Source organism: Lupinus angustifolius, chromosome LG03 (genome assembly GCF_001865875.1).
Source record: "Lupinus angustifolius cultivar Tanjil chromosome LG03, LupAngTanjil_v1.0, whole genome shotgun sequence".
Taxonomy (NCBI): Eukaryota; Viridiplantae; Streptophyta; class Magnoliopsida; order Fabales; family Fabaceae; genus Lupinus; species Lupinus angustifolius.
The window spans coordinates 9,509,580-9,515,579 of record NC_032011.1 but is presented as its reverse complement, the minus strand read 5'-3'; positions in this window follow the sequence as shown (position 1 = coordinate 9,515,579).

The window sequence follows — 6,000 nt, the reverse complement described above, 5'->3', positions numbered from 1 at the left end:
GCACTGCGACACCCTAAAGAACTCATCATAGGATAGGGCCGATGTGATGATATTTTTGGCGCGCAGGTTATGCTGGACCCTTTTGCGCTCATCATCGGTCCATAGACTTTTTGGCTTGTCTTTAGGTTGATCGTCCACAAGATGCTGTGGAACGAAAGGGCCGTTGACTACGGATTCCCAAATATCCGAGTCTATGTCTTCAATAAAAATTTGCATGTAGACTTTCCAGTAGGCATACCCTTCACCACTGAATATAGGTGGTCGATTAATGGATGAACCATCACCACCAAACGGGTTTGAAGAACCCATTCCTTCTCCCTTTAGGATCACGAATATGTGGTTGAGCTAGCACTTCGTACTAGCTCTGATACTACTTGTTAGGTATTAGTGGTTACAGTACACCTAGAAGGGGGGAGGGTTGAATAGGTGTAGCAGTTAGAATATCCGCTTTTCAAAACTCAACACTTAATGTTGAATCACCCCTATTTAATCGTTTAAAAGAATGTGGATAATCGATTAACGAATTTGATTTAATCGATTAAAACAGAAACAGTAAGATTAGGCAGATTTGATTACTTGCACGACAATTAACCGATAATGAAATTAACACACATAGCTTACAGAATTATCAGAGTATTAACAGTATAGCAAATATACAGAATATAGCAATTAATTCTACTATACAAGTTAACCGATTAAATGCATTAAAGAGAGAGAGAGAAAGAAAAATCCTGCAACACGATTTTTATCCTAGTTCGTTTGCTTGTCCAACGCAAACTACATCCAGGCCTCGCGTCTGATTTGGGAGATTTTCTTCACTATAATTGAATCAATGTTTTTACATGCACATCATCCAATTACAACAACTTAGACATTCACAAGAAAATAAAGAACCTTATTCTATGGTTTGACTCCCTTCCTACCGATAAAGAAAACGTTTCTTTCGGCGTAGCCCCAACCAAGAACCTCTGTTCTTTCCTTATCTAGAACTCTAAGCAATATGAAGATACAACTCAATCTCTTAGGTGATACGACACCTCGAGATTCCCAATGTTACAACAATTTTTCACAACAAAATTCTAGAGTAAACTTAAGCAATTACAAAGCTCATATATGACAATTAAGGCTTTACTCTAAACACCTAATACCAACTCATGCAATATGACAATGTATTAGTTTCAAAACAGAAGTTACNAAAACGTTTCTTTCAGCGTAGCCCCAGCCAAGAACATCTGTTCTTTCCTTATCTAGAACTTTAAGAAATATGAAGATACAACTCAATCTCTTAGGTGATACGATACCTCGAGATTCCCAATGTTACAACAATTTTTCACAACAAAATTCTAGAGTAAACTTAAGTCAATTACAAAGCTCATATATGACAATTAAGGCTTTACTCTAAACACCTAATACAAACTCATGCAATATGACAATGTATTAGTTTCAAAACAGAAGTTACAGAATGTAAAAACTTCACAAAAAGCATCAATAATATGCATGAACATGTGAGATGAATGATGAGAAATATATCATGAAATGCCACTCAATCCTAAAGCATAGAATTCTCTCCTTTCTAAACTCACAAATGCACTAACAACTAGATGCAACAAATATCACGAAAAAATGCTCTAACTCTCTAATAAATGCAACATGCAACTTATGAGATCAATTCTGAAAACACAGTTTATAAAGAATCAGTTCTGAAGCCCAGTTAATCGATTAAAGCCTTGGTTAATCGATTAACGTTGTTCAAAAACGTAACTGATTCTGTTTTCCAAGCTTTTCAGTTTCAACAACTTTTCAAACAGTTAGGTTAATCGATTAACGTATGCCTTAATCGATTAACAGCATATTTTCATATGTATTTTTAAATACAAAAACTCAAATACGTTATGCACTTAATTCATACATGTTTAACACTTAGTTTATGACTAGAATGCACATATAGTTGTATTTATGTGATGCATGAACATATTATGAATGACATATCTCAAAGATGAAATAATTTAAAATATTTATGCATATGAGATATGTATTAGGTGACCTAAGCCTTAGACTCAACTTAAACTAGTTTCTAGTCTAAGCCTAGTACCAATCAAAAGACTTAAGCATGTTGATTTGTTGATGATCTTATTAGCACAAGTTGTCCTCATCAAAACCATGACATATAAAGAGAGCTTTCCAAAGTGTTCCTCTTGACATGCACACTTTCAGGAAACACTGAAAGTACACTGAAAAAGGCAACACTGTGAAAAAGGAGACAAATTTTAAAAGAAGTGTGATCCAGTACGTTCAAGCCCACTGAGCATCATGTGCTCTCGTTCTGGGGATGCGTCTCAATCGTCTGCTCTACAGAAAAATACATCTCCCACATTGACCACTGATCCACCAATCAGGATCCGAAACACGACTCGGTTTCACTACAACCGGCCGCACCAAAACCCCACACCTAGAGGAACGCGGGATTGCCTGCACGCGTGTCCACGCTTCATTTCGTGCCCCTCCCATCCTTCCAACCATATTGCACCATGTGTTTGGGCACATTCCAACGACAATGCTCCACCCACTAACGCTCCACCACGTGTCAAGTGGATCTCCAAGCTGCCACACGCTAATCTTAACTCTCACAACGCAGATTTCTATTCCCTTTATAATTAGGTTTGCTCCTTTTTACTCTAATTTATTCCTTTGTCCACTAATTCCATATTATAGTAACATTATCCAATACATGAAATGTTTTTTTTATAAACAATCCATTGATTTTACTGGACATAAATTTAAAAACAGCGATACATATTTAAATAATTTTCTCTTTGGTATAAATAATAAATGATAAAATGGTAAAAGAAATCATTTTTATGCGTCCATTAATTAACCAAATTTTTGTGTCAATATTTTGGAAATTTATAAAAATTCTTTTTTCTATAAATAATTGAAATTATTATTAATAAAAATTTGAACATTTTTTAATAAAGTAAAACATGACAATGTTATTAAACATACTTTTTAAAATGGACTAATTTTGGGAGTTAATCAGAAATGGAGGAGGGTCGTGGAAACGCTTCTCATCCTTAATTCATCTTCAAGAGGTCGCATTACGTCGCTTCTTTTCACTCAATCAAATCCTAAAATCGATAAAAACTATTTTCAATAGAATTAATAATCAATAATTAAGCCACCATTTTTCAAAAATAAATAATACCCAAATTAAATATTTTTCATTTATAAAAAGGACAAATCACATAAAGGATGGAGGGAAGGTCATATCTGGAGGCTTCTTTCTTCTCAACTCATCATTCGGACGGTCGCGCTACGCCGTTTCTAGAGATAGGTAGGACCAAGGTTCATCTTGTCAGGTACAACAAAAATAAATAAAATTTTCCTCTCTAATAATAAATTAAATAACCAAATAAGTTTTAAAAATATAATAAAGTCATATAATTTAATTACGGGTACCGCCTAAGGCGGGCGGGTAGGGTGCTTATACCTTCTATACCCTATAACTGACTCCCGAACTAGGATATCAAAAATCCAAAAGTCTAGCATGATTGGGCTTAAAGATTTTTCTACGTTTTTAACCATAAAATGTAGTGGCGACTCTAAGAAAGTCATGCAACCGAAAACCGGAACGCGACAGCTTGTGACCCTAAGAAAGTCGTGCAGCCAAAAATCAAGGCACGATAAGAAGAATAGGACAAAACCAATTCATAAGCCAAGAACCATCAAGAACCAAAGAATGAGCAAATATGCACCAACCCAGTAGGTGTGGCCAAGCTAGGTGCTAGGTGGGTGTGTGAGGACAAGATTGCTTTGGCTTGAAGAAATTTTTTGCCTCTCATAAAGTAACTCAAGCTAGGCATGTTGAAAATTCAGCCAAGCTTGACTTAAGCCTGAAGGAAGACCAACCAGGCATGACATCACCCGTGACCCAATCAAGCCAAGCCAAGTAGGAGGTGTCACCATGCATGTAAGACTAGAGACATAGGTTAGGCGTGTGATATTCTTAGCTTAGCCCATAATAGATTGAGCCTAGACTCGATAGGGGCATAAGCATGCTAAGGTGGTCCATAGTTGGCCAATTGCTTGGCCAAACGAGCCAAGCACCACAACTTGAATGGATGGACGGCACTGAGTGTAGAAAGGAAAGGGCTAAGTGGGATGCAAAAATCCTATATAAAGGACCCTTGCCCCTTCATTCCAAATAATCTCATTCCATCTCATTTCTTCACATCTTTTCCCGTATTCTGAATACACTTCTTCTTTAGTCTGTTCTTCACTTTAAAGTAGTCTACATAATTTACTTTGCCTTATGAAATTCGGAGGGAATATGAGTTGGAAAAGTGTGATCTTGGAGCATGTTCTTGTATCAACACTTGGAGTTTAAAGCATCATTGATGGAAGGCTAATCACTTACGATTTTGGACTATGGTGTAACATTTCTTAATCTTTGTATTAATTCTGATTTGTTATGTAAGTTATGTGTTTTTAATTTAGTGTTTCATTCCATCTACTCTTAATGCTTAATTTAGAATGATAACCTAAAATATGTTTTTCAAATATCCAAAATTTTTGTTGTTGGATGAAATAACAAATGTTCTAAGGCCACAATGGTGGAATAGAACATTTGTCATTTCAAAGCATTTGAACTAAGCAACTTCTTTTCAAGGCTATCAAGGATTGGGGAAGCCGAAATAAGATGTGACAAACTTATTGCAATAAAAGGCTAACCAATGAAGGATTATGTAGGGAGGATTAAATCACACTAAAATAGCTTGCATAAACTTATCATGTTGTCACTAAAAAAGTTGAGAAACTTTATATCTATATGTTCCAAACCAATTATTCTTCTCTTGAATTGTAAATTTGTATTTTTACCTTTCATGCATAAAACTATTTTTCTTGTAAACAAACCAACCAACTTATGTCCTTTCTTGTTTATGATCTAAAACTAATGTATGTCAAAACTTTCTAAGAATCTCCGTGGATCGACAAAACCCTATACTATACTATAATTGAATCTTGAAAAAGATTTAAGAGTTAATATAGTAAAAAAAATTTTAAAATGTGTTTGTTGAAACTTTGAAACCGAAACAAAACTTCTTCTAAATCAAGAAAAGCCTTTCAATACTAGGTCCAATTGGAGATTCGGAGTATCTCAACGAAAGGGATAATCTGGTTGTCTTCCCCTGGGCGAGGGTGTCCTCGCCATCATTAGAATCCTCGCATGCAGGCAGTGAGAAGGAGACCCAAGTGTATACTCGGACACTCTCCTCACGGCGAAGTGTGAGGCACTTGCCAATTAACCAATCTCCTAGCACATCTAGGACAAACACATACCCTATACTCATTGGCCGATAATAAATGACGACAACTCTGAACCTTGACATGTCTAGTGAAGGAATGTCTCTTTGAGGTAGAAGAGACTTGAAGGGATTTCCTGATCATCAAACCTTAATGACGAATAGAGCGAGGAAGATCCTAGAAGCAAGTCTAAAGTTATTGTACCTTAAGGGCTTGTTTGGGAGTTGAATTTTGGAGGGGAAGGAAGAGAAAGGGAACACTTGGGAGTTATCTCATAAGTGTATTTCATGGCTCAAAAGCGTTTCCTTTCCCTTGCTTCTCCTCCAAAATCCAACTCCCAAACAAACCCTAAAATAGACCATGCATGTACTTTGAATAAAGCAAGTGTCGAACTTGTCTTACAAGAATACCTCTCTTCCTCCTGAATAAGGATCATCTCTATTAATGGAGAGACAAGTGATTGATTTTACTCATATTTTCAATGACAAAAATGTGATTTCATGGTAAACAAAAAGATAAAAGTGTTATTACATATTGTTTTTTTTTTGTGTATTATTGTGTGACACTTGCCTCTCCATAATGGAGATGATCCTTACTCTTTCCTACAATAATAAGTTCATTTGCAAAAGAGAAAGGGTGATAGTGAACTTTTATATTCAAAATATATAGTGAACTTTTATATTCAACTAATATACAGGT